This window comes from Entelurus aequoreus, linkage group LG11, assembly GCF_033978785.1.
Source record: "Entelurus aequoreus isolate RoL-2023_Sb linkage group LG11, RoL_Eaeq_v1.1, whole genome shotgun sequence".
Taxonomy (NCBI): domain Eukaryota; kingdom Metazoa; phylum Chordata; class Actinopteri; order Syngnathiformes; family Syngnathidae; genus Entelurus; species Entelurus aequoreus.
The window spans coordinates 16129393-16156804 of NC_084741.1; the positions used below are offsets into that span (position 1 = coordinate 16129393).

Below are 27412 nucleotides of genomic sequence, written 5' to 3' on the forward strand. Positions count from 1 at the left end.
ACTTTTTCCCTCGTACACACAGTTGTCTTTACATTTGTAACTATAAACTTTTACATACATTTTCCATACATCACACACTCAAGAGATCAATACAAATATCTGAAATAAATACAGTTGTGTCTCAACTTACGAGCTCTATTTGTTCTAGGACTGAGGTCGTAAACCCTCAGTTTATTTATGCATGAAAATGGCAGTCAATCAAAATATGTGTTAAAAGTACAGTTTCAGATTGTGTCCCCTATTAAAAGATTAAAACATGTTTAAAAGATGTGTGCCGTAACATCTTTAAGGCTTGTTGGTCTAGTCGTATGATTCTCGCTTAGGGTGCGAGAGGTCCCGGGTTCAATTCCCGGACAAGCCCTTATGTTTATAAGTCCTATTTTTAATCAAAACTTGTCTTTCTTGTACACACAATTGTTGTTACATTCGTGACTTATCAAATACAGTGTTACTTAAATGTATGACCACAGTTTGTTCTAGGACTGAGCTGGTAACCCTTAGTTCATCTATGTATGAAAATGTCAGTGAAACTAAATATGTGTTTAAAGTGCAATAAGGTAATCAAGTTTCATATTGTATCCCCTATTAAAATCTCACGTCATGAGATTTGTTAGTAAGTCTTGTTCCAGGACTTCTTAGTCTAGTCGTATCCTTCTTGCTAAGGGAGTGAGAGATGGTCTGGGTTCAAATTCTGGACAAGCTTTTACGTCTTCAAGTCCTGTTTTCAGTCATTACTTTTTACCTCGTCCACACATAATCATATGTCTCTACATTTTTGACTGTGAACTTCATTTTAAACTGCATTGCCCTTTTTTGTGAAGGCATACGGTAAAGGGATCAATACAAATCTTTAAAAATGTCCTCTTCAATACTGCAAGTTGGTTCCACCAAGACTTGAACTTGGATCACTGGATTCAGAGTCCAGAGTGCTAACCATTACACCATGGAACCTGTAAATGTAACAGTAAGTGATCCAACAGTAAACAGTATTGTTGACATTTGATAGATTTTCATTGACACCTTGAGTGTAAGTTGTCAGGAAAATGGAGGGAAACGTTTAAATCAAGTCTAAAGTAAAAAAAAAAAGACAAGACTTGTGACTGTGTGTACGAGGGGAAAAGTTATGACTGAAAAAAGAAATTATAATTTTAACACAAGGACTTGTCCAAGACCAACAAACCCTGCAACATGATTACCCAACAAATCTCATAAAATGTGAGATTTTAATAGGAGACACAATCTGAAATTGTGTAACACTTTTAACCAAAGAATAAATTCACTACCATCTTCATGCACAAATGAAATAAGGATTTACAAGATCAGTCCTAAAACAAATAGAGCTCGTAAGTTAAGAAACATGTAGAAATTTGATTTTGTAGAGTTTCATTGATTCCTTGATTATGTGCCGTCTGAGAAAGTGAAAAAAAATGTCTAAAGTCACAAATGTAACAACAAGTGTGTGTACGAGGGACAGATCCATGATTGAAAACAGGACTTATGAACATATAGGGGACACAATCTGGACCTGGGTTAAAACTTTGCACTTTTAACCCAAATGTAAATTCACTGCCTTTTTAATGCATGAATTAATCAAAGGGCATTTAAACATGTTGGTTAAAAGTGTAACAACATTTCAGATCGTGTCCCCTATTAAAATCTCACATTTCATCAGATTTGTTGAACTTGGACGAGCACTTGTGCTTATAATTCCTGTTTTCAGTCATGACTTTTCCCCTCGTACACACAGTCACAAGTCTTGTCTTGTTTTACTCTAGACTTGATTTAAACGTTTCCTTCCATTTTCCTGACAACTTACACTCAAGGTGTCAATAAAAATCTAATAAATGTCATCAATACTGTTTACTGTTGGATGACGTTATTTTACCTATGGCTATACAGGTTCCATGGTGTAATGGTTAGCACTCTGGACTTTGAATCCAGTGATCCAAGTTCAAGTCTTGTTGGAACCACCTTGCAGTAACAACTAAGGAATACCATTTGAATTGATATATTATTATGGATCCCTCGAGTGTGTGATGTTTAAAAAACGGTCAAAATCAACTCTAAAGTCACAAATGTAACAACAATTGTGTACGAGGGATAAGTTATGACTGAAAACAAGACCCAAACACAATATTTGATTTGATGATAGACTATTATTGATCCCTTGAGTGTGTGAGGTCTCATAAAATGGTCAAAAATCAGGTCTAAAGTCACGAATGTAACAACGACTGTGTGTATGAGGAGGAAAATTATGATTGAAAATAGGATTTATAAAAATACGACTTCTCACACCCGATGGTGAGAATCATACGACTAGACTAAAAAGCCCTGAAAAATAATGTGGCAAAGATCTTGAATTTTTTTTAACCTGTTAATAGGGGACACAATCTAAAACTGACAAACGATGTGACTAAAAACAGGACTTATAAACATATAAGGAGCACAATCTGAAACTGCACTACAACATTGTACTTTTTAGCTAAACTTGGATTCACTCTCTTTTTTAAAATATTGAAAGGGAGATCATACTGAACACTAATGTTACCAGATGGCTCCACCTAGTCTAGAACTTGGATCACTGGATTCAGAGTCCAGAGTGCTAACCATTACACCATGGAACCTGTAAATGTACATGTAAAACAATGTGATCCTACAGTACACAGTACTTGATTTGATTTGATAGATTGTAATTGATCCCTTGAGTGTGTGATGTCTGAAAAAGGTAAAAGTTTAAAATCAAGTTTCAAGTAAAAAATGGAAATAAATATGACTATGTGTGTACGAGGTAAAAAGTCATGGCTGAAAACAGGACTCAAAGAATTAAGAGCTTGTTTGGGATCTGAACTCAGGGCCTCTCACACCCTAATGGAAACTGAATGGATGACACCAACAAGTCCTGGATCAAGATTTCCCAAAAAATCTCATGAAATGTGAAATTTTAATAGGGGACACAATCTGAAACTGGGTTACTTGTTTGCACTTTTAACACATACTTAGATTTACTGACATTTTCATACATAGATGAACTAAGGGTTACCAGCTCAGTCCTAGAACAAACTGTGGTCATACATTTAGGTACCACTGTGTTTGATTTGATAGATTTTTATGGATCCCTTGAGTGTGTGGTGTCTGAAAAAATGTTTGAAATCAAGTCTAAAGTCACAAATGTAAAGACAACTTTGTGTATGAGGAAAAAGTTATGATTGAAAATAGGACTTATAAACATATAAGTATCACAATTGGAAACTTAGTACTTTTAAATCCAAATTTAGATTTACTCCTTTTTTCATGCAAAAAACATTCAAAGGGAGATCATACTGATCACTAACCACTCTAATGTTACAAGAAGGTTCCACCGGCCTTGATTATATCCCCTCCAGATTCCTCAGGGACTCTGCCACCACCATTGCCCCGATCATCACGCACATAATAAACCTATCAATTACTCAAGGCCAAGTACCAAAAGATTTTAAGATAGCAAGAGTAACTCCCCTCTTTAAAAAAGGAAGCAAATTAGAACCTGGCAACTATCGACCTATTTCTATTCTCAGTTTCATTTCGAAAGTAATGGAGAAAATAGTTTATGAACAGGTCGATAGTGACCTTGCCACTAATAAACTCATGTACACATTCCAATCCGGCTTCAGAACTAACCACTCCACTGACACATGTCTTCTCTATCTGAGCGACCACATCAAACATGAGGATTCTGGCGGGAACTCTCGTTCAACCCTTTTTCGATTACGCGTGCACCTCCTGATACCCTAGCACCTCCAAAACCCTCAAATCTACACTCCAAACATCCCAGAACAAGCTAGTCAGATTACTTCTAGACCTCCACCCCAGTTTACACCTCACTCCTACCCACTTCTCCAAAGTGGGCTGGCTCAAGGTGGAGGACAGAGTTAAACAACTTGCACTGAGCCTAGTCTATAAAATCCGCTACACCTCCCTGATACCGAAGTACATGTCAAACTACTTCCTTAACGTAAATGACCGCCATAACCACAACACCAGGGGGAGCTCCACTAACCACGTTAAACCCAGATTCCGAACTAACAAAGGTCTTAACTCATTCGCTTTCTATGCCACATCAATGTGGAATGCGCTCCCAACAGGTGTAAAAGAAAGGGCATCTCTACCCTCCTTCAAAACCGCACTAAAACAACACTTCCAGGCAACTTCAACCCTAAACTAACTTTCTCTGATGATGCAATTGTTGATGACTGAAGTGTTGATACCAACCAATCCTAACCCCCCACCCCACCATATCCCACACCCCGGATTGTAAATAATGTAAATAATGAATTGTATATACTCTGATGATTATCTTGGGTGATGACTGTATTATGAAAATAGTATATATCTGTATCATGAATCAATTTAAGTGGACCCCGACTTAAACAAGTTGAAAAAACTATTTGGGTGTTACCATTTAGTGGTCAATTGTACGGAATATGTACTTCACTGTGCAATCTACTAATAAAAGTTTCAATCAGTCAATTAATCAATCAAGACTTGAACTTAGGTCACTGGATTCAGAGTCCAGAGTGCTAACCATTACACCATGGAACCTGTAAATGTACATGTAAAACAATGTGACCTTACAGTACACAGGGTTTGATTTGATTTGATAGATTGTCATTGATCCCTTGAGTGTGTGCCGCCAGAAAAAAGGAAATACAAGTTCAAAATTAAGTTCACAGTCAAAAATCTAACCTGCGGGAGAGTCGTCAGCTTGAAGCGTTCCTCTGTCTCGGATTTTTAATTTACTACCCATTTCATGAAAAAATGTAAAACAAAATCTGTTTTATCCAATCAAGTAATGTTTACTGCAGGATCATTTGGTGTTATATACAGGTTCCATGGTGTAATGGTTAGCACTCTGGACTTTGAATCCAGTGATCCAAGTTCAAGTCTTGGTGGAACCAACTTGCAGTAGTGAAGTAATACCACTGTATTTACTTTGATAGACTTTTGTGGGTCCCTTAAATGTGTGATGTCTTAAAAAAATTTCAAAATCAAGTCTAAAGTCACAAATGTACAACAACTGTGTGTATGAGGGAAATATTTGATTGAATATAGCACCCAAAGTGAGAATCATACGACAAGACCAACAAGCCCTGTAAAATAAAGTGGCAAACATCTTTAAAAAATAAAATATTTTAATAGATGACACTATTTGAAACTGCACTTTTAACACGTATTTTGATTGACTACCATTTTCATGCATAAATAAACTGAGGGTTTACGACCTCAGTCCTAGAACAAATAGAGCTCGTAAGTTGAGCCACAACTGTATTTATTTCAGAGATTTTTATTGATCTCTTGAGTGTGTGATGTATGGAATATTAAGGTAAAAGTTTAAAATCACGCATATAAAGACAACTGTGCGTAAAAGGGAAAAAGTTAGGAATAAAAACACGACTCTTAAATATATAAGGGACACAATCTGAAAATTTTGCATTTTTCATGTAACCACTAATCAAATGGAGGTCATACTGAACACTAATCACTCTAATGTTACAAGAAGGTTCCACCAAGACTTGAACTTGGATCACTGGATTCAGAGTCCAGAGTGCTAACCATTACACCATGGAACCTGTGTATACATAGGGTAAAAGAAAGTGATCCAACAGTAAAAAAAAAAATACATAAATAAATTAAGATAAAATGAATAATTAAAAATTTAAATATAAAAACACACACACACACACCCTGTGGGTATACTTGTCTTCCCCACACACACACCCCCCGAGGGGGTGGAACCTTCTTGTAACATACGAGAACCTTCTTGTAACATTAGAGTGATTAGTGTTCAGTATGATGTCCGTTTGATTAGTGGTTATATGAAAAATTTAAATAAATTACATTTCTGTGAAAAATAGTTTCTTGTCCATTTTCAGAATGTGTCCCTTATATGTTTATGAGTCATGTTTTTATTTCTAACTTTGTCCCTCATACACACAGTTGTCTTTATATGTGTGATTTTAAACTTGATTTTAAACTTTCCCCTTAATATTCCATACATCACACACTCGAGAGATCAATAAAAACCTCTGAAATAAATACAGTTGTGTCTCAACTTACGAGCTCTATTTGTTCTAGGACTGAGGTCGTAAACCCTCAGTTTAATTATGCATGAAAATGGTAGTCAATCAAAGTATGTGTTAAAAGCACAGTTTCAAATAGTATAATACTATTATATTATTTGATTTTATTTTTTAAAGATGTTTGCAACATTATTTTACAGAACTTGTTGGTCTAGTCATATGATTCTCACCACGGGTGCTATATTCAATCAAATATTTCCCTCGCACCCACAGTTGTTGTTCCATTTGTGACTTTAGACTTGAATTTGAAAAATGTTACAGACATCACACATTTACAGGATCCACAAACATCTATCAAAGTAATTACAGTGGTATTACTGAACAATTTGCCACTTCAACACTGCAAGTTGGTTCCACCAAGACTTGAACTTGGATCACTGGATTCAAAGTCCAGAGTGCTAACCATTACACCATGGAACCTGTATATAAATCCAAATGATCCAGCAGTAAAGAGTACTTGATTGGATATAACAGATTTTGTTTGACATTTCTTCATGAAAATGGTAGTAAATTAAAATGTTGGTTAAAAGTTTAACACAACATTTCAGATCATGTCCCCTAATTTCACATTTCATGAGATTAGTTGGGCAAAGGTGCATGCAGGGCTTGTTGGTCTAGTTGTATGATTCTCGCTTCGGTTGCGAATTCCCGGACAAGCCCTCATCTTTATAAGTCCTATTTTTAATCATAACTTTCTTTTTCGTACACACAGTTGTTGTACATTCGTGACTTTAGACTTGATTTTAACATTTTTTTCAAACATCACACACTCAAGGGATCAATAACAGTGGTACCTAAATGTATGACCACAGTTTGTTCGAGGACTGAGCTGGTAACCCTTAGTTCATCTATGTATGAAAATGTCAGTGAATCTAAATATATGTTAAAAGTGCAATAAGGTAACTGAGCTTCAGATTATGTCCTCCATTGAAACCTCACATGTCATGAGATTTGTAAATAAATCTTGTTCCAGGACTTCTTGGTCAGGGTGTGAGAGATGGCCTGGTTTCAAATTTGGACAAGCTCTTTAGTGTTTGAGTCCTGTTTTCAGTCATTACTTTTCCCTCGTACACAATTGTCATTGCATTTGTGACTTCAGATTTGATTTTGACCATTTTTTTAAACATCACACACTCGAGGGATCCATAAAAATCTATCAACTCCTAAGTTGCCACTAAAGTACTGCAAGTTGGTTCCACCAAGACTTGAACTTGGATCACTGGATTCAAAGTCCAGAGTGCTAACCATTACACCATGGAACCTGTATATCCTCAGCTAAAACAAAGTGATCCAACATTAAACAGTATTGATGACATTTAATAGATTCTCATTGACACCTTGATACGATCGATTACTTGTCTCTGGCCCCCTGCCTGCGAGAGGCAATGATGAGAGGTATTGCAGATTATTCTCACTTAACAAGTGGCTGGCTACTTGATGTAGAGAACAGGGACTAAAGTTTATTGACAATTGGCCCTCTTTCTGGGGCAAACCTGGTTTGCTGATGAGGGACCTTCTTCACTCTAACCGGGAAGGCACCATCACTCTATCTAGAAACATAGATTACTGGTTAAGTCACACTTGACTAACTACACTAGAGCAAGCTCGGACACAGGCAATTACAGTGTCTGTTAGTCCGGGTGAGGAGTCAATTAAGCTAGAACTAACCAGCATTAGGCTGAAAAAATCTTGCACACAAAGCATTTCTCCTAGAATAGTACACAACTCACATAATGTTTTTTCTGTAGTGACTGTGCCAGATGTGAACATGCATTCTACTGAGGTGGCAAATTATGACGCGTTCAATCGATCGCAACACCAAGCAAATAATCTCAAGATCCCCATCATATCAATTCCTAGATGTGATCGAAATTCTTTAAGGCGTACTACACAAAATAAACATAACATTATTAATATCACTATTAGTACTACAGTGGTGTCTAAACTTCTGACCACCGTTTGTTCTAGAACTGAGCTGGTAACCCTTAGTTCATCTAAGTATGAAAATGTCAGTGAATCTAAATATGTGTTAAAAGTGCAATAAGGTAACCGCGTTTCTGATTGTGTCCCCTATTAAAATCTCAGAATTCATGAGTTTTGTTGGAAAGTTTTGTTCAACGGCTTGTTAAAATGAACATCCATTAAATCCAATCAAATACTGTGTACTGCAGGATAATTTGGTTTTTAGTTGGCTAAGCAGGTTCCATGGTGTAATGGTTAGCACTCTGGACTCTGAATCCAGTGATCCAAGTTCAAGTCTTGGTGGAACCTTCTTGTAACATTAGAGAGTTTAATGGTTCACTAAGACCTCTATTTGAAAGTTGTTTGCATGAAAAAAAGAGTGCATCTTAATTTGGCCTAAAAGTACAATGTTGTAGTGCAGTTTCAAGTGGTGCTCCTTATATGTTTATAAGTCCTGTTTTTAGTCACAAATTATTCCTTTGTGCACAAAATTGTCCTTACATTTTTTACTTTAGAATTGATTTTGACCATTTTTTCAGACATCACACACTCAAGGGATTAATAAGAAACTATCGAATTAATTACAGTATTATTACTGAGTACTTTATTACTTAATTTACTGCAAAATGGTTCCACCAAGACTTGATCTTGGATCACTGGATTCAATGTCCAGAGTGCTAACCATTACACCATGGAACCTGTATAATTACCCAAATGATCCTGCAGTAAAGAGTACTTGATTGGATATAACAGATTTGGTTTGACATTTTTTCATGAAAATGGTAGTAAATTAAAATGTTGGTTAAAAGTTTACCACAACATTTCAGATCGTGTCCCCTAATTTCACATTTCATGAGATTATTTGGGCAAGCATGTATGTAGGGCTTGTTGGTCTAGTCGTATGATTCTCGCTTCGGGTGCGAGAGGTCCCGGGTTCAATTCCCGGACAAGCCTTCATGTTTATAAGTCCTATTTTCAATCATAACTTTATTCCTCGTACACACAGTAGTTGTTACTTTTGTGACTTTAGACTTGATTTTAACAATTTTTTCAAACATCACACACTCAAGGGATCAATAACAGTGGTACCTAAATTTATGACCACAGTTGTTTGTTCTAGGACTGAGCTGGAAACCCTTAGTTCATCTATGTATGGAAATGTCAGTGAATCTAAATATGTGTTAAATTTTAAATAAGGTAACCGAGTTTAATATTGTGTCCCCTATTAAAATTTCACATTTCATGAAATTATTAGAAAAATCGTGTTTCGTATATATATATATATATATATATATATATATATATATATATATATATATATATATATATATATATATATATATATATATATATATATATATATATACATATATATATATATATATATATATACATATATATATATATATATGCAGTGATGGGCAGCAACAAGCTAAGCTCTGTAGCTCAATTATATTTTCAAGTAGCTTGGCGGTTACTTAGCAAATTTTTTTTACAAGTAGCTTTTCCTGTAGCTTAGCTATTTTTAGACCCATGTAGCGAGGTAGCTTACATCAAAGCTACATAAAGAGAAGATGAGAGAGAGAACATACGGAGAAAATACAATAACCTGGATTATTGAGAACATCCATACATATGGAGAAAATCCATGATGATTGGCTAAGGTTAGGATGAAACATTACAGACGGACCAATCAGAGGCAAGATAAACTCGTAAGCAAAATCATAACAGACATGCACTCATGTCACATGACGACGAGAGAGTCCGAGACAGAGGGACGCTTCAAGCTGACGACTCTTCCGCAGGTTAGATTTTTGACTGTGAACTTATATTTGAACTTTTATATCCTTTTGTTCAGACATCACAAACTCAAGGGATCAATGACAATCTATCAAATCAAATCACACCCTGTGCACTGTAGGATCACATTGTTTTACACGGACATTTACAGGTTCCATGGTGTAATGGTTAGCACTCTGGACTCTGAATCCAGTGATCCAAGTTCAAGTCTTGGTGGAACCATTCTTGTTGTTTACTGTACGATGGTTCCACCAAGACTTGAACTTGGATCACTGGAACCTGTAAATGTACATGTAAAAGAAAATGATCCAACAGTAAACAGTATTGATGAAATTGTATACATTTTCATTGACACCTTGAGTGTAAGTTGTCAGGAAAATGGAGGGAAACGTTTAAATCAAGTCTAAAGTAAAAAAAAGACAAGACTTGTGACTGTGTGTACGAGGGGAAAAGTCATGACTGAAAACAGGAATTATAATTTTAACACAAGGACTTGTCCAAGACCAACAAACCCTGCAACAGGATTGCTGAACAAATCTCAAATAAAATGTGAGATTTTAGTAGGGAACACAATCTGAAACTGGGTTAAAACCTTGCACTTTTAACCCAAATTTAATGTATGAATTAGTCAAAATGATTTTAAAAAATGTCGGTTAAAAGTGTGACAAAATTTCAGATTGTGTCCCTTATTAAAATCTCACATTTCATGAGTTTTGTTGAACTTGGACGAGCACTTGTGTTTATAATTCCTGTTTTCAGTCATGACTTGTCCCCTCGTACACACAGTCACAAGTCTTGTCTTTTTTTACTTTAGACTTGATTTAAACGTTTCCCTCCATTTTCCTGACAACTTACACTCAAAGTGTCAATGACAATCTACCAAATCCAATCAAGTACTGTGTACTGTAGGATCACATTGTTTTACATGTACATTTACAGGTTCCATGGTGTAATGGTTAGCACTCTGGACTCTGAATCCAGTGATCCAAGTTCAAGTCTTGGTGGAACCTTCTTGTCACATTAGCATGCCTAGTGTTCAGTATGACCTCCAAAATGAGTGCAGCTTAATTTTGCCTAAAAGTACAGTAGTCCAGTTTCAAATTGTGCTCCTTGTATGTTTTTAGACACAAATTGTTCCTCCGTACACAAAATTGTCATTACATTTGTGACATTAGAATTTATTTTGACCATTTTTCCAGACATCACACACTCAAGGATCAATAAAAACATATCAAATCAATTACAGCGGTATTAGTGAATAATACATCACTTAAATTACTGTACATTGGTTCCACCAAGACATGAACTTGGATCACTGGATTCAGAGTCCAGAGTGCTAACCATTACACCATGGAACCTGTAAATGTACATGTAAAACAATGTGATCATACAGTACACAGTATAGATGAAATGTGATTAAATGTCATTGACACCTTGAGTGTAAGTTGTCAGGAAAATGGAGGGAATCGTTTAAATCAAGTCTAAAGTAAAAAAAAGACAAGACTTGTGACTGTGTGTACGAGGGGAAAAGTCATGACTGAAAACGGGATTTATAATTTTAACACAAGGACAATCAGGACGTTTTGGCGTCTTCTTTTGAGTTTCCCTTAGAATGTGAGAGTGCCTGAGTTCAAATCCTCAACAATCCCTTAATTCTTGAGGTCCTGTTTTCAGTCATTACTTTTTACCTCGTGCACACTTGGTCAAATTTTTTTTCCATTTTGGACTGTGAACTAAATTTTCAACTTTTATCTCCTTTTTCCTGACATCACACAATCAAGGGATCAATGACAATCTATCAAATCCAATCAAGTACTGTGTACTGTAGGATCACATTGTTTTACATGTACATTTACAGGTTCCATGGTGTAATGGTTAGCACTCTGGACTCTGAATCCAGTGATCCAAGTTCAAGTCTTGGTGGAACCTTCTTGTAACATTAGAGTGATTAGTGTTCAGTATGACCTCCGTTTGATTAGTGGTGTGAAAAATAGTTTCTTGTCCATTTTTAGATTGTGTTCCTTAGATGTTTATGAGTCATGTTTTTATTCCTAACTTTTTCCCTCATACACACAGTTGTCTTTATATGTGTGATTTTAAACTTGATTTTAAACTTTCCCTTAATAGTCCATACATCACACACTCAAGAGGTCAATAAAGATCTCTGAAAAAAATACAGTTGTGTCTCAACTTACGAGCTCTATTTGTTCTAGGACTGAGGTCGTAAACCCTCAGTTTATTTATGCATGACAATGGTAGTCAATCAAAATATGTGTTAAAAGCACAATTTCAAATAGTGTCATCTATTAAAACATTTTATTTTTTAAAGATGTTTGCCACTTTATTTTACAGGGCTTGTTGGTCTAGTCGTATGAGTCTCACTTCGGGTGCTACACTCAATCAAATATTTCCCTCGTACACACAGTCATTGTCGTTACATTTGTGTCTTTAGACTTGATTTTGAAAAAAAATTTCAGACATTACACATTTAAGGGATCCATAAAAATCTACCAAAGAAACTACAGTGGCATTACTGAACAATTTGCCTCTTCAATAGTGCAAGTTGGTTCCACCAAGACTTGAACTTGGATCACTGGATTCAAAGTCCAGAGTGCTAACCATTACACCATGGAACCTGTATATAATCCAAATGATCCTGCAGTAAAGAGTACTTGATTGGATATAACAGATTTTGTTTGACATTTTTTCATGAAAATGGTAGTAAATTAAAATGTTGGTTAAAAGTTTACCACAACATGTCAGATCGTGTCCCCTAATTTCACATTTCATGAGATTATTTGGGCAAGCATGTATGTAGGGCTTGTTGGTCTAGTCGTATGATTCTCGCTTCGGGTGCGAGAGGTCCCGGGTTCAATTCCCGGACAAGCCCTCATGTTTATAAGTCCTATTTTTAATCATAACTGTCTTCCTCGTACACACAGTTGTTGTACATGCGTGACTTTAGACTTGATTTTAAAAAAAAATTCAAACATCAAGGGATCAATAACAGTGGTACCTAAATGTATGACCACAGTTTGTTCTAGGACTGAGCTGGTAACCCTTAGTTCATCTATGTATGAAAATGTCAGTGAAACTAAATATGTGTTAAAAGTGCAATAAGGTAACTGAGCTTCAGATTATGTCCTCCATTGAAACCTCACATTTCATGAAATTTGTTGAAAAATCGTGTTTCAGGGCTTGGTATATATAAACATATATACTGTATATACATACAGTGATGGGCAGTAACAAGCTACATGTAGCTAAGCTATGTAGCTCAACTACATTTTCCAGTAGCTTAGCGGTTACTTAGCAATTTTTTTACGAGTAGCTTTTCCTGTAGCTTAGCTACTTTTAGACTCATGTAGCGAGGTAGCTTACATCAAAGCTACATAGAGAGAAGATTAGAGAGAGAACGTACGGAGAAAATACAATAACCTGGATGATTGAGAACATCCATACATATGGAGAAAATCCATGATGATTGGCTAAGGTTAGGTTGAAACATTACAGACGGGCCAATCAGAGGCAATATAAACTCGTAAGCAAAATCATAACAGACATGCACTCATGTCACATGACAACGAGAGAGTCCGAGACAGAGGGACGCTTCAAGCTGACGACTCTCCCGCAGGTTAAATTTTTGACTGTGAACTTCATTTTTAACTTTATCTCCTTTTTTCAGACATCACACACTCAAGGGATCAATGACAATCTATCAAATAAAATCAAGTACTGTGTACTGTAGGATCACATTGTTTCACATGTACATTTACAGGTTCCATGGTGTAATGGTTAGCACTCTGGGCTCTGAATCCAGTGATCCAAGTTCAAGTCTTGGTGGAACCTTCTTGTAACATTAGAGTGATTAGTGTTCAGTATGACCTCCGTTTGATTAGTGGTTACATGAAAAATGCAGATAAGTTAAATTTCTGTGAAAAGTAGGAAAGTGTTCATTTTCAGATTGTGTCCCTGATATGTTTATGAGTCATGTTTCCCTCATACACACAGTTGTCTTTATATGTGTGACTTTTAAACTTGATGTTAAACTTTTCCCTTAATATTCCATACATCACACACTCAGATCAATAAAAACCTCTGAAATAAATACAGTTGTGTCTCAACTTACGAGCTCTATTTGTTCTAGGACTGAGGTCGTATACCCTCAGTTTATTTATGCATGAAAATGGTAGTCAATCAAAATATGTGTTAAAAGTGCAGTTTGAAATAGTTTCATCTATTGAAACATTTAATTTTATGTTTGCCACATTATTTTACAGGGCTTGTTGGTCTAGTCGTATGATTCTCACTTCGGGTGCTATATTCAATCAAATTTTTCCCTCGTAATGAAAATTGTTGTTACATTTGTGACTTTAGACTTGATTTTGAAAACTTTTTCAGACATCAGACATTTAAGGGATCCATAAAAATCTATCAAAGTAATTACAGAACAACTTACCGCTTCAATAGTGCAAGTTGGTTCCACCAAGAACTGAACTTGGATCACTGGATTCAGAGTCCAGAGTGCTAACCATTACACCATGGAACCTGTATAAGAACCCAAATGATCCTGCAGTAAGGAGTACTTGATTGGATATAACAGATTTTGTTTGACATTTTTTAATGAAAATGGTAGTAAATTAAAATGTTGGTTAAAAGTTTAACACAAAATTTCAGATCGTGTTCCCTAATTTCACATTTCATGAGATTAGTTAAGCAAAGTTCAATGCAGGGCTTGTTGGTCTAGTCGTATGATTCTCGCTTCGGGTGCGAGAGGTCCCGGGTTCAATTCCCGGACAAGCCCTTGTGTATTGAAGTCCAATTTCTGGACATAACTTTCTTCCTCGAACACAATGTTTTCAAACAACAACCACTCAAGGGATCAATAACAGTGTTACCTAAATGTATGACCACAGTTTGTTCTAGGACTGAGCTGGTAACCCTTAGTTCATCTATGTATGAAAATGTCAGTGAATCTAAATATGTGTTAAAAGTGCAATAAGGTAACCAAGATTTAAGTTCAGTCCCCTATTAAAATGTCAGATTGCATGAGTTTTGTTGGAAAGGCTTTTTGTTCTCGTCATAGGATTCTCCCGCAAAGTGAAAGACGCCCTGTGTTGAAATCCTGGACAAACGCCGAAGTCTTTAAGTCCTGTTTTCAGCACACACTCATCAATGACAATCTATCAATCAAATCAAGTACTGTGTACTGTAGGATCACATTGTTTTACATGTACATTTACAGGTTCCATGGTGTAATGGTTAGCACTCTGGACTCTGAATCCAGTGATCCAAGTTCAAGTCTTGGTGGAACCTTCTTGTCACATTAGCGTGCTTAGTGTTCAGTATGACCTCCCTTTGAAAGTTTTTTGCAAGAAAAAATGAGTGCAGCTTAATTTTGCCTAAAGGTACAGTAGTCCAGTTTCAAATGGTGCTCCTTTTATGTCTTTAGTCACAAATTGTTCCTTCGTACACAAAATTGTCATTACATTTGTGACGTTAGAATTTATTTTGACCATTTTTTCAGACATCACACACTCAAGGATCAATAAAAACATATCAAATCAATTACAGCTGTATTACTGAACAATGCGTCACTTAAATTATTGCAGGTTGGTTCCACCAAGACTTGAACTTGGATCACTGGATTCAGAGTCCTGAGTGCTAACCATTACACCATGGAACCTGTAAATGTACATGTAAAACAATGTGATCCTACAGTAAACAGTATTGATGAAATTTAATAGATTTTCATTGACACCTTGAGTGTAAGTTGTCAGGAAAATGGAGGGAAACGTTTAAATCAAGTCTAAAGTAAAAAAAGACAAGACTTGTGACTGTGTGTACGAGGGGAAAAGTCATGACTGAAAACAGGAATTATAATTTTAACACAAGGACAATCAGGATGTTTTGGTGTCTTCTTTTGAGTTTCCCTTAGAATGTGAGAGTGCCTGGATTCAAATCCTCGACAATCCCTTAGTTCTTTAGGTCCTGTTTTCAGTCATTACTTTTTCCCTCGTACACACAAAGTCATATTTTTTTTTCCATTTTTGACTGTGAACTAAATTTTCAACTTTTATCTCCTTTTTTCAGACATCACACACTCAAGGGATCAATGACAATCTATCAAATCCAATCAAGTACTGTGCACTGTAGGATCACATTGTTTTACATGTACATTTACAGGTTCCATGGTGTAATGGTTAGCACTCTGGACTCTGAATTCAGTGATCCAAGTTCAAGTCTGGGTGGAACCTTCTTGTAACATTAGAGTGATCCGTGGGATCTTCATTCAATAAGAAATTGTAAGAAAAATGCAGTAAATCTGAAATTTGGTTTATAATTCTTGTTTTCAGTCATGACTTTTCCCCTCGTACACACAGTCACAAGTCTTGTCTTTTTTTACTTTAGACTTGATTTAAACGTTTCCCTCCATTTACTAGACAACTTACACTCAAGGTGTCAATGAAAGAGCTATTAAATCCAATCAAGTACTGTGTACTGCAGGATCGTTGGTTTTAGTGGCTGTACAGGTTCCATGGTGTAATGGTTAGCACTCTGGACTCTGAATCCAGTGATCCAAGTTCAAGTCTTGGTGGAACCATCTTGTAACATTAGAGTGATTAGTGATCAGTAAGACCTCCATTTGAATATTTTCACATGAAAAAAGGAGTGAGTCTAAATTTGACTTAAAAGTACAATGTTGTAGTCCAGTTTCAAATTGTGATCCTTATATGTTCACAAGTCCTGTTTTTAGTCACAAACTTTCCCTCGTACACACAGTTGTCTTTACATTTGTGACTTTAAACTTTTACATCAATATTCCATACATCACACACTCAAGAGATCAATAAAAACCTCTGAAATAAATACAGTTGTGTCTCAACTTACGAGCTCTATTTGTTCTAGGACTGAGGTCGTAAACCCTCAGTTTATTTATGCATGAAAATGGTAGTCAAATAAAATATGTGTTAAAAGTGCGGTTTCAGATTGTGGCCCCTATTAAAAGATTAAAACATTTTTAAAAGATGTTTGCCGTCATGTCTTAAAGGCTTGTTGGTCTAGTCGTATGATTCTCGCTTAGGGTGCGAGAGGTCCCGGGTTCAATTCCCGGACAAGCCCTTATGTTTGTAAGACCTATTTTTAGTCACAACTTATCTTTCTTGTACACACAATTTGTTGTTACATTTGTGACTTATCAAATACAGTGTTACCTAAATGTATGACCACAGTTTGTTCTAGGACTGAGCTGGTAACCCTTAGTTCATCTATGTATGAAAATGTCAGTGAATCTAAATAAGTTTAAAAGTGCAATAAGGTAATCAAGTTTCAGATTGTGTCCCCTATTCAAATCTCACATTACATAACATTTGTTGGTAAGTCTTGCTCCAGGATTTCTTAGCCTGGTCGTACCCTTCTTGCTGAGGGTGTGAGAGATGGTCTGGGTTCAAATTCTGTACAAGCTTTTATGTCTTTAAGTCCTGTTTTCAGTCATTACTTTTTACCTCGTACACACATAGTCATATTTCTTTCTACTTTTGACTGTGAACTTCATTTTATTTGAGCTCATTTAATTTCCTTTACTTTTGTCCTCTGTGTATTTCATTTATATGTGCATGTCTCATGACACATTATCTATAATATTAACTGCATTTCTAAATGTGTGCCATGTTGTTCCAGACCACAGCAAACGTTACCCAGCTTGCAAAGATTGTAATAAATCCGTTAGAGGAAAACAGCCTGTCCTTTCCTCTAATTTGGGTACACACATCTATACCTTTGGCAGTTTTACCCTCTGAGACACTTACTTAATGTGTTGCCTTCATTATAAGACTTACATAAGGCTTTTAACATTTTGCGGCTCCAGACAGATTTGTTTTTTGTATTTTTGGTCCAATATGGCTCTTTCAACATGTTGGGTTGCAGACCCCTGGTCTAGTCGCGTAATTCTTGCTTTGGGTGTGAGAGGTCCTGGGTTCAATTCCAGGTCAAGCCCTTACGTTAATAAGGTCAATCATCATTTTTTTGTTGTTGTTACGTTTTTCACTTTAGACTCGAATTTGAACATTTTTGCAGACATGACACACTCTAGAGATCAATAAAAATATATGAAATCAAATATATTGGTACCTAAATTTATGACTAGTTTGTTCTAGGACTGAGCTGGTAACCCTTAGTTCATCTATGTATGAAAATGTCAGTGAATCTAAATATGTGTTAAAAGTGCAATAAGGGAACCGAGATTTAGATGAAGTCCCCTATTAAAATCTGAGATTTCATGAGTTTAGTTGGGAAGTCTTGGTCCATGGCTTGTTCTTCTCATTATAGGACTCTCACGCAGGGTGAAACAAGCCCTGGGTTCAAATCCTAGACAAATGCTAATGTCTTTTAGTCTTGTTTTCAGTCACTACTTTTTACATCGTACACACATCCATTTTTTACTCTTAATTTGATTTTAAACTTTGATCTCCTTTTTTCAGACATCACACACTCAAGGGATCAATGACAATCTATCAAATCAAATCAAGTACTGTGTACTGTAGGATCACATTGTTCTACATGTACATTTACAGGTTCCATGGTGTAATGGATAGCACTCTGGACTCTGAATCCAGTGATCCAAGTTCAAGTCTTGGTGGAACCTTCTTGTAATATTAGAGTGATTAGTGTTCAGTATGACCTTCATTTGATTAGTGGTTACATGAAGAATGCAAATAAATTACATTTTTGTGAAAAATAGTTTCTTGTCCATTTTCAGATTGTGTCCCTTATATGTTTATGAGTCATGTTTTTATTCCTAACTTTTTCCCTTTTACACACAGTTGTCTTTATATGTGTGACTTTAAACTTGATTTTAAACTTTTCCCTTAATAGTCCATACATCACACACTCAAGAGATCAATAAAAATCTCTGAAATTAATTCAGTTGTGTCTCAACTTACGAGCTCTATTTGTTCTAGGACTAAAGTCGTAAACCCTCAGTTTATTTATGCATGAAAATGGTAGTCAATCAAAATATGTGTTAATAGCACAATTTCAAATAGTGTCATCTATTAAAACATTTAATTTTATTTTTGCCACATTATTTTACAGGACTTGTTTGCCTAGTTGTATGATTCTCACTTCGGGTGCTATATTCAATCAAATATTTCCCTCGTACACACAGCTGTTGTTACATTTGTGACTTTAGACTTGATTTTGAAAACTTTTTCAGACATTACACATTTAAGGGATCCACAAAAATCTATCAAACAAAATACAGTGGTATTACAGAACAATTTTTCACTTCAACACTGCAAGTTGGTTCCACCAAGACTTGAACTTGGATCACTGGATTCAAAGTCCAGAGTGCTAACCGTTACACCATAGAACCTCTGTATGCATACAAATGATCCTGCAGTAAACATTACTTGATTGGATATAACAGATTTTGTTTGACATTTTTTCATGAAAATGGTAGTAAATTAAAATGTTGGTTAAAAGTTTAACACAAAATTTCAGATGGGGTCCCCTAATTTCACATTTCATGAGATTAGTTGGGCAAACATGTATGCAGGGCTTGTTGGTCTAGTCGTATGATTCTTGCTTCGGGTGCGAGAGGTCCCGGGTTCAATTCCCGGACAAGCCCTCGTGTATTTCAGTCCGATTATTAAACATAACTTTCTTCCTCGAACACACAATGTTTTCAAACAACAACCACTCAAGGGATCAATAACAGTGGTACCTAAATGTATGACCACAGTTTGTTCTAGGACTGAGCTGGTAACTCTTAGTTCAACTATGTATGAAAATGTCAGTGAAACTAAATATTTGTTAAAAGTGCAATAAGGTAACCAAGATTTAAATTCAGTCCCCTATTAAAATCTTAGATTGCATGAGTTTTGTTGGAATGGCTTTTTGTTCTCTTCATAGGATTCTCGCGCAAGGTGAGAGACGCCCTGTGTTGAAATCTTGGACAAACGCCAAAGTCTTTAAGTCCTGTTTTCAGCACACACTCAAGGGATCAATGACAATCTATCAAATCAAATCAAGTACTATGTACTGTAGGATAACATTGTTTTACATGTACATTTACAGGTTCCATGTTGTAATGGTTAGCACTCTGGACTCTGAATCCAAGTTCAAGTCTTGGTGGAACCTTCTTGTCACATTAGAGTGATTAGTGTTCAGTATGACCTCCATTGGCAAGTTTTTTGCAAGAAAAAATGAGTGCATCTTAATTTTGCCTAAAAGTACAATGTTGTAGTGTAGTTTAAAATTGTGCTCCTTATATGTTTATAAGTCCTGTTTTTAGTCACAACTTGTTCCTTTGTTCACACAGTTGTCTTTACATTTGTGACTTTAGAATTGATTTTGACCCTTTTTTCAGACATCACACACTCAAGGGATCCATAAAAGCTACTGCAAGCTGGTTCCACCTAGACATGAACTTGGATCACTGGATTCAGAGTCCAGAGTGCTAACCATTACACCATGGAACCTGTAAATGTACATGCAAAACAATGTGATCCTACAGTACACAGTATTGCTTAAATTTGATAGATTGTCATTGATCCCTTGAGTGTAAGTTGTCAGGAAAATGGAGGGAAACGTTTAAATCAAGTCTAAAGTAAAAAAAAAAAAAGACAAGACTTGTGACTGTGTGTACGAGGGGAAAAGTCATGACTGAAAACAGGAATTATAATTTAAACACAAGGACTTGTCCAAGACCAACAAACTCTGCAACAAGATTGCCAAACAAATCTTATAAAATGTGAGATTTTAGTAGGGGCCACAATCTTTAATCCATAATTTAGAACATATTACAGGTTCCATGGTGTAATGGTTAGCACTCTGGACTCTGAATCCAGTGATCCAAGTTCAAGTCTTGGTGGAACCTTCTTATAACATTAGAGTGATTAGTGTCCAAAATAACCTCCATTTAATGTTTTTTGCATGAAAAAGGGAGCGAATTAAATGTGGATATGTGTTAAAAGTGCATTTTCAGATTGTGTCTTTTTAAAATATGTTTTTTGTTTCAGGGCTTCTTGGTCTAATAGTGTGATTTTCACATTGTGTGTGAGGGACTATGGATTCAATTCCCGGACAAGCTCTTATGTTTATAAGTCTTTTTTTTTCAATAATAACTTTTTCCCGCGTACACACAGTTGTTGTTACATTTGTGACTTTTGACTTGATTATGATCATTTTTTATTGGCATCACTCACTCATGGGATCCATACAAATGTACGTAACAATTTGCTTACTGTCTGTTGGTTCCACCAAGACTTGAACTTGGATCCCTGGATTCAAAGTCCAGAGTGCTAACCATTACACCATGGAACCTGTAAAAACCAGCCTATAATTTTAACACAAGGACTTGTCCAAGACCAACAAACCCTGCAACAGGATTGCTGAACAAATGTTTAATAGGGGACACAATCTTTAAACCAAAATTTAAATTCACTACCATCTTCATGCACAAATGAAATAAGGGTTTACAAGATCAGTCCTAGAACAAATAGAGCTCCTAAATTAAGAAACAACTGTATTTGATTTTGTAGATTTTCATTGATCCCTTGATTATGTGCCCTCTGGAAAAGTGAAATAAAAGTTCAAAACCAAGTCTAAAGTCACAAAAGTAACAACAAGTGTGTACGAGGGACAGATCCATGATTGAAAACAGGACTTATGAACATATAGGGGACACAATCTGAAACTGGGCTAAAACTTTGCACTTTTAACCCAAATTTAGATTCACTGCCTTTTTCATAAATGAATTAATCAAAGGGCATTTAAACATGTTGGTTAAAAGTGTGACAAAATTTCAGACTGTGTCTCCTATTAAAATCTCACATTGTATGAGATTTGTTGGGTAATCATGTTGCAGGGTTTGTTGAACTTGGACGAGCACTTGTGTTTATAATTCCTGTTTTCAGTCATGACTTTTCCCCTCGTACACACAGTCACAAGTCTTGTCTTTTTTTACTTTACACTTGATTTAAACGTTTCCCTCCATTTTCCTGACAACTTACACTCAAGGTATCAATGAGATCTAATCAAATTTCATCAATACTGTTTACTGTTGGATCACTTTCTTTTACATGTACATTTACAGGTTCCATGGTGTAATGGTTAGCACTCTGGACTCTGAATCCAGTGATCCAAGTTCAAGTCTTGGTGGAACCTTCTTGTAACATTAGTGTGATTAATGTTCTGTAGGACCTCCATTTGATTAGTGGTGTGAAAAATAGTTTCTTGTCCATTTTTAGATTGTGTTCCTTAGATGTTTATGAGTCATGTTTTTATTCCTAACTTTTTCCCTCATACACACAGTTGTCTTTATATGTGTGATTTTAAACTTGATTTTAAACTTTCCCTTAATATTCCATACATCACACACTCAAGAGGTCAATAAAGATCTCTGAAAAAAATACAGTTGTGTCTCAACTTACGAGCTCTATTTGTTCTAGGACTGAGGTCGTAAACCCTTAGTTTATTTATGCATGAAAATGGTAGTCAATCAAAATATGTGTTAAAAGCACAATTTCAAATAGTGTCATCTATTAAAACATTTTATTTTTTAAATATGTTTGCCACTTTATTTTACAGGGCTTGTTGGTCTAGTCGTATGATTCTCACTTCGGGTGCTACACTCAATCAAATATGTCCCTTGTACACACAGTTGTTGCTACATTTGTGACTTTAGACTTGATTTTGAAAAAAAATTTCAGACATTACACATTTAAGGGATCCATAAAAATCTACCGAAGAAACTACAGTGGCATTCCTGAACAATTTGCCTCTTCAATAGTGCAAGTTGGTTCCACCAAGACTTGAACTTGGATCACTGGATTCAGAGTCCAGAGTGCTAACCATTACACCATGGAACCTGTATATAATCCAAATGATCCTGCAGTAAAGAGTACTTGATTGGATATAACAGATTTTGTTTGACATTTTTTCATGAAAATGGTAGTAAATTAAAATTTTGGTTAAAAGTTTACCACAACATGTCAGATCGTGTCCCCTAATTTCCCATTTCATGAGATTATTTGGGTAAGCATGTATGCAGGGCTTGTTGGTCTAGTCGTATGATTCTCGCTTCGGGTGCGAGAGGTCCCGGGTTCAATTCCCGGACAAGCCCTCATGTTTATAAGTCCTATTTTTAATCATAACTTTCTTCCTCGTACACACAGTTGTAGTACGTGCGTGACTTTAGACTTGATTTAAAAAAAAAATTCCAAACATCACACACTCAAGGGATCAATAACAGTGGTACCTAAATGTATGACCACAGTTTGTTCTAGGACTGAGCTGGTAACCCTTAGTTCATCTATGTATGAAAATGTCAGTGAAACTAAATATGTGTTAAAAGTGCAATAAGGTAACTGAGCTTCAGATTATGTCCTCCATTGAAACCTCACATTTCATGAAATTTGTTGAAAAATCGTGTTTCAGGGCTTGGTATATATAAACATATATACTGTATATACATACAGTGATGGGCAGTAACAAGCTACATGTAGCTAAGCTATGTAGCTCAACTACATTTTCCAGTAGCTTAGCGGTTACTTAGCAATTTTTTTACGAGTAGCTTTTCTTGTAGCTTAGCTACTTTTAGACTCATGTAGCGAGGTAGCTTACATCAAAGCTACATAGAGAGAAGATGAGAGAGAGAACGTACGGAGAAAATACAATAACCTGGATGATTGAGAACATCCATACATATGGAGAAAATCCATGATGATTGGCTAAGGTTAGGTTGAAACATTACAGACGGGCCAATCAGAGGCAAGATAAACTCGTAAGCAAAATCATAACAGACATGCACTCATGTCACATGACAACGAGAGAGTCCGAGACAGAGGGACGCTTCAAGCTGACGACTCTCCCGCAGGTTAAATTTTTGACTGTGAACTTAATTTTGAACTTTATCTCCTTTTTTCAGACATCACACACTCAAGGGATCAATGACAATCTATCAAATCAAATCAAGTACTGTGTACTGTAGGATCACATTGTTTTACACGTACATTTACAGGTTCCATGGTGTAATGGTTAGCACTCTGGACTCTGAATCCAGTGATCCAAGTTCAAGTCTTGGTGGAACCTTCATGTCACATTAGAGTGATTAGTGTTCAGTATGACCTCCGTTTGATTAGTGGTTACATGAAAAATGCAAATAAATTACATTTCTGTGAAAAGTAGGGTATTGTCCATTTTCAGATTGTGTCCCTGATATGTTTATGAGTCATGTTTCCCTCATACACACAGTTGTCTTTATATGTGTGACTTTTAAACTTGATGTTAAACTTTTCCCTTAATATTCCATACATCACACACTCAGATCAATAAAAATCTCTGAAATAAATACAGTTGTGTCTCAACTTACGAGCTCTATTTGTTCTAGGACTGAGGTCGTAAACCCTCAGTTTATTTATGCATGAAAATGGTAGTCAATCAAAATATGTGTTAAAAGTGCAGTTTGAAATAGTGTCATCTATTGAAACATTTAATTTTATGTTTGCCAAATTATTTTACAGGACTTGTTGGTCTAGTCGTATGATTCTCACTTCGGGTGCTATATTCAATCAAATTTTTCCCTCGTAATAAAAGTTGTTGTTACATTTGTGACTTTAAACTTGATTTTGAAAACTTTTTCAGACATCACACATTTAAGGGATCCATAAAAATCTATCAAAGTAATTACAGAACAACTTACCACTTCAATAGTGCAAGTTGGTTCCACCAAGAACTGAACTTGGATCACTGGATTCAGAGTCCAGAGTGCTAACCATTACACCATGGAACCTGTAAAATAACCCAAAGTATCCTGCAGTAAACATTACTTGATTGGATATAACAGATTTTGTTTGACATTTTTTAATGAAAATGGTAGTAAATTAAAATGTTGGTTAAAAGTTTAACACAAAATTTCAGATCGTGTCACCTAATTTCACATTTCATGAGATTAGTTAAGCAAAGTTGAATGCAGGGCTTGTTGGTCTAGTCGTATGATTCTCGCTTTGGGTGCGAGAGGTCCCGGGTTCAATTCCCGGACAAGCCCTTGTGTATTGAAGTCCAATTTCTGGACATAACTTTGTTCCTCGAACACATAATGTTTTCAAACAACAACCACTCAAGGGATCAATAACAGTGTTACCTAAATGTATGACCACAGTTTGTTCTAGGACTGAGCTGGTAACCCTTAGTTCATCTATGTATGAAAATGTCAGTGAATCTAAATATGTGTTAAAAGTGCAATAAGGTAACCAAGATTTAAGTTCAGTCCCCTATTAAAATGTCAGATTGCATGAGTTTTGTTGGAAAGGCTTTTTGTTCTCGTCATAGGATTCTCCCGCAAAGTGAGAGACGCCATGTGTTGAAATCCTGGACAAACGCCGAAGTCTTTAAGTCCTGTTTTCAGTATGACCTCCCTTTGAAAGTTTTTTGCAAGAAAAAATGAGTGCATTTTAATTTTGCCTAAAAGTACAGTAGTCCAGTTTCAAATGGTGCTCCTTTTATGTTTTTAGTCACAAATTGTTCCTTCGTACACAAAATTGTCATTACATTTGTGACTTTAGAATTTATTTTGACCATTTTTTCAGACATCACACACTCAAGGATCAATAAAAACATATCAAATCAATTACAGCTGTATTACTGAATAATGCGCCACTTAAATTATTGCAGGTTAGTTCCACCAAGACTTGAACTTGGATCACTGGATTCAGAGTCCTGAGTGCTAACCATTACACCATGGAACCTGTAAATGTACATGTAAAACAATGTGATCCTACAGTAAACAGTATTGATGAAATTTAATAGATTTTCATTGACACCTTGAGTGTAAGTTGTCAGGAAAATGGAGGGAAACGTTTAAATCAAGTCTAAAGTAAAAAAAGACAAGACTTGTGACTGTGTGTACGAGGGGAAAAGTCATGACTGAAAACAGGAATTATAATTTTAACACAAGGACAATCAGGACGTTTTGGCGTCTTCTTTTGAGTTTCCCTTACAATGTGAGAGTGCCTGGATTCAAATCCTCGACAATCCCTTAGTTCTTTAGGTCCTGTTTTCAGTCATTACTTTTTCCCTCGTACACACAAAGTCATATTTTTTTTTCCATTTTTGACTGTGAACTCAATTTTCAACTTTTATCTCCTTTTTTCAGACATCACACACTCAAGGGATCAATGACAATCTATCAAATCCAATCAAGTACTGTGTACTGTAGGATCACATTGTTTTACATGTATATTTACAGGTTCCATGGTGTAATGGTTAGCACTCTGGACTCTGAATCCAGTGATCCAAGTTCAAGTCTGGGTGGAACCATCTTGTAACATTAGAGTGATCCGTGGGATCTTCATTCAATAAAAAAATTGTAAGAAAAATGCAGTAAATCTGAAATTGGGTTTATAATTCTTGTTTTCAGTCATGACTTTTCCCCTCGTACGCACAGTCACAAGTCTTGTCTTTTTTTTACTTTAGACTTGATTTAAACGTTTCCCTCCATTTACTAGACAACTTACACTCAAGGTGTCAATGAAAGAGCTATTAAATCCAATCAAGTACTGTGTACTGCAGGATCGTTGGTTTGAGTGGCTGTACAGGTTCCATGGTGTAATGGTTAGCACTCTGGACTCTGAATCCAGTGATCCAAGTTCAAGTCTTGGTGGAACCTTCTTGTAACATTAGAGTGATTAGTGATCAGTAAGACCTCCATTTGAATATTTTCACATGAAAAAAGGAGTGAGTCTAAATTTGACTTAAAAGTACAATGTTGTAGTCCAGTTTCAAATTGTGATCCTTATATTCTTATCTGGTTAAATAAAGGTTCTAGTTCTGGTTTATATGTTTATAAGTCCTGTTTTTAGTCACAAACTTTCCCTCGTACACACAGTTGTCTTTACATTTGTGACTTTAAACTTTTACATCAATATTCCATACATCACACACTCAAGAGATCAATAAAAACCTCTGAAATAAATACAGTTGTGTCTCAACTTACGAGCTCTATTTGTTCTAGGACTGAGGTTGTAAACCCTCAGTTTATTTATGCATGAAAATGGTAGTCAAATAAAATATGTGTTAAAAGTGCAGTTTCAGATTGTGGCCCCTATTAAAAGATTAAAACATTTTTAAAAGATGTTTGCCGTCATGTCTTAAAGGCTTGTTGGTCTAGTCGTATGATTCTCGCTTAGGGTGCGAGAGGTCCCGGGTTCAATTCCCGGACAAGCCCTTATGTTTGTAAGTCCTATTTTTAATCACAACTTGTCTTTCTTGTACACACAATTGTTGTTACATTCGTGACTTATCAAACACAGTGTTACCTAAATGTATGACCACAGTTCGTTCTAGGATTGAGCTGGTAACCCTTAGTTCATCTATGTATGAAAATGTCAGTGAATCTAAATAAGTTTAAAAGTGCAATAAGGTAATCAAGTTTCAGATTGTGTCCCCTATTCAAATCTCACATTACATAACATTTGTTGGTAAGTCTTGCTCCAGGATTTCTTAGCCTGGTCGTACCCTTCTTGCTGAGGGTG

At 35.9% G+C, this 27412-nt stretch overlaps 27 non-coding genes across 27 annotated transcripts; 18 read left to right on the forward strand and 9 right to left on the reverse strand.

Moving 5' to 3' along the window:
* Window positions 1–879: 879 nt before the first annotated feature.
* Window positions 880–951, reverse strand: trnaq-cug (transfer RNA glutamine (anticodon CUG)). The gene has a single exon. It is a non-coding gene; the product is annotated as a tRNA-Gln (tRNA).
* Window positions 952–1898: 947 nt separating this feature from the next.
* On the forward strand, window positions 1899–1970 carry trnaq-uug (transfer RNA glutamine (anticodon UUG)). Its single transcript has one exon. It is a non-coding gene; the product is annotated as a tRNA-Gln (tRNA).
* A 2892-nt stretch (window positions 1971–4862) lies between these two features.
* trnaq-uug (transfer RNA glutamine (anticodon UUG)) lies at window positions 4863–4934 on the forward strand. The gene has a single exon. It is a non-coding gene; the product is annotated as a tRNA-Gln (tRNA).
* Window positions 4935–5534: 600 nt separating this feature from the next.
* trnaq-cug (transfer RNA glutamine (anticodon CUG)) lies at window positions 5535–5606 on the reverse strand. The gene has a single exon. It is a non-coding gene; the product is annotated as a tRNA-Gln (tRNA).
* Window positions 5607–6464: 858 nt separating this feature from the next.
* Window positions 6465–6536, reverse strand: trnaq-uug (transfer RNA glutamine (anticodon UUG)). The gene has a single exon. It is a non-coding gene; the product is annotated as a tRNA-Gln (tRNA).
* Window positions 6537–7306: 770 nt separating this feature from the next.
* trnaq-uug (transfer RNA glutamine (anticodon UUG)) lies at window positions 7307–7378 on the reverse strand. Its single transcript has one exon. It is a non-coding gene; the product is annotated as a tRNA-Gln (tRNA).
* Window positions 7379–8315: 937 nt separating this feature from the next.
* Window positions 8316–8387, forward strand: trnaq-cug (transfer RNA glutamine (anticodon CUG)). The gene has a single exon. It is a non-coding gene; the product is annotated as a tRNA-Gln (tRNA).
* Window positions 8388–8705: 318 nt separating this feature from the next.
* Window positions 8706–8777, reverse strand: trnaq-uug (transfer RNA glutamine (anticodon UUG)). The gene has a single exon. It is a non-coding gene; the product is annotated as a tRNA-Gln (tRNA).
* Window positions 8778–8960: 183 nt separating this feature from the next.
* trnap-cgg (transfer RNA proline (anticodon CGG)) lies at window positions 8961–9032 on the forward strand. Its single transcript has one exon. It is a non-coding gene; the product is annotated as a tRNA-Pro (tRNA).
* A 996-nt stretch (window positions 9033–10028) lies between these two features.
* On the forward strand, window positions 10029–10100 carry trnaq-cug (transfer RNA glutamine (anticodon CUG)). Its single transcript has one exon. It is a non-coding gene; the product is annotated as a tRNA-Gln (tRNA).
* Window positions 10101–10816: 716 nt separating this feature from the next.
* trnaq-cug (transfer RNA glutamine (anticodon CUG)) lies at window positions 10817–10888 on the forward strand. Its single transcript has one exon. It is a non-coding gene; the product is annotated as a tRNA-Gln (tRNA).
* An 847-nt stretch (window positions 10889–11735) lies between these two features.
* trnaq-cug (transfer RNA glutamine (anticodon CUG)) lies at window positions 11736–11807 on the forward strand. The gene has a single exon. It is a non-coding gene; the product is annotated as a tRNA-Gln (tRNA).
* Window positions 11808–12442: 635 nt separating this feature from the next.
* Window positions 12443–12514, reverse strand: trnaq-uug (transfer RNA glutamine (anticodon UUG)). The gene has a single exon. It is a non-coding gene; the product is annotated as a tRNA-Gln (tRNA).
* Window positions 12515–12696: 182 nt separating this feature from the next.
* Window positions 12697–12768, forward strand: trnap-cgg (transfer RNA proline (anticodon CGG)). Its single transcript has one exon. It is a non-coding gene; the product is annotated as a tRNA-Pro (tRNA).
* Window positions 12769–14610: 1842 nt separating this feature from the next.
* On the forward strand, window positions 14611–14682 carry trnap-cgg (transfer RNA proline (anticodon CGG)). The gene has a single exon. It is a non-coding gene; the product is annotated as a tRNA-Pro (tRNA).
* A 440-nt stretch (window positions 14683–15122) lies between these two features.
* On the forward strand, window positions 15123–15194 carry trnaq-cug (transfer RNA glutamine (anticodon CUG)). The gene has a single exon. It is a non-coding gene; the product is annotated as a tRNA-Gln (tRNA).
* Window positions 15195–16410: 1216 nt separating this feature from the next.
* On the forward strand, window positions 16411–16482 carry trnaq-cug (transfer RNA glutamine (anticodon CUG)). Its single transcript has one exon. It is a non-coding gene; the product is annotated as a tRNA-Gln (tRNA).
* Window positions 16483–19179: 2697 nt separating this feature from the next.
* trnaq-uug (transfer RNA glutamine (anticodon UUG)) lies at window positions 19180–19251 on the reverse strand. The gene has a single exon. It is a non-coding gene; the product is annotated as a tRNA-Gln (tRNA).
* Window positions 19252–19434: 183 nt separating this feature from the next.
* trnap-cgg (transfer RNA proline (anticodon CGG)) lies at window positions 19435–19506 on the forward strand. The gene has a single exon. It is a non-coding gene; the product is annotated as a tRNA-Pro (tRNA).
* Window positions 19507–20685: 1179 nt separating this feature from the next.
* trnaq-cug (transfer RNA glutamine (anticodon CUG)) lies at window positions 20686–20757 on the forward strand. Its single transcript has one exon. It is a non-coding gene; the product is annotated as a tRNA-Gln (tRNA).
* A 374-nt stretch (window positions 20758–21131) lies between these two features.
* Window positions 21132–21203, reverse strand: trnaq-uug (transfer RNA glutamine (anticodon UUG)). The gene has a single exon. It is a non-coding gene; the product is annotated as a tRNA-Gln (tRNA).
* A 771-nt stretch (window positions 21204–21974) lies between these two features.
* Window positions 21975–22046, forward strand: trnaq-cug (transfer RNA glutamine (anticodon CUG)). The gene has a single exon. It is a non-coding gene; the product is annotated as a tRNA-Gln (tRNA).
* Window positions 22047–22678: 632 nt separating this feature from the next.
* Window positions 22679–22750, reverse strand: trnaq-cug (transfer RNA glutamine (anticodon CUG)). The gene has a single exon. It is a non-coding gene; the product is annotated as a tRNA-Gln (tRNA).
* A 182-nt stretch (window positions 22751–22932) lies between these two features.
* On the forward strand, window positions 22933–23004 carry trnap-cgg (transfer RNA proline (anticodon CGG)). The gene has a single exon. It is a non-coding gene; the product is annotated as a tRNA-Pro (tRNA).
* An 896-nt stretch (window positions 23005–23900) lies between these two features.
* Window positions 23901–23972, forward strand: trnaq-cug (transfer RNA glutamine (anticodon CUG)). The gene has a single exon. It is a non-coding gene; the product is annotated as a tRNA-Gln (tRNA).
* Window positions 23973–24855: 883 nt separating this feature from the next.
* Window positions 24856–24927, forward strand: trnap-ugg (transfer RNA proline (anticodon UGG)). The gene has a single exon. It is a non-coding gene; the product is annotated as a tRNA-Pro (tRNA).
* Window positions 24928–26475: 1548 nt separating this feature from the next.
* trnaq-cug (transfer RNA glutamine (anticodon CUG)) lies at window positions 26476–26547 on the forward strand. The gene has a single exon. It is a non-coding gene; the product is annotated as a tRNA-Gln (tRNA).
* Window positions 26548–27412: the final 865 nt, after the last annotated feature.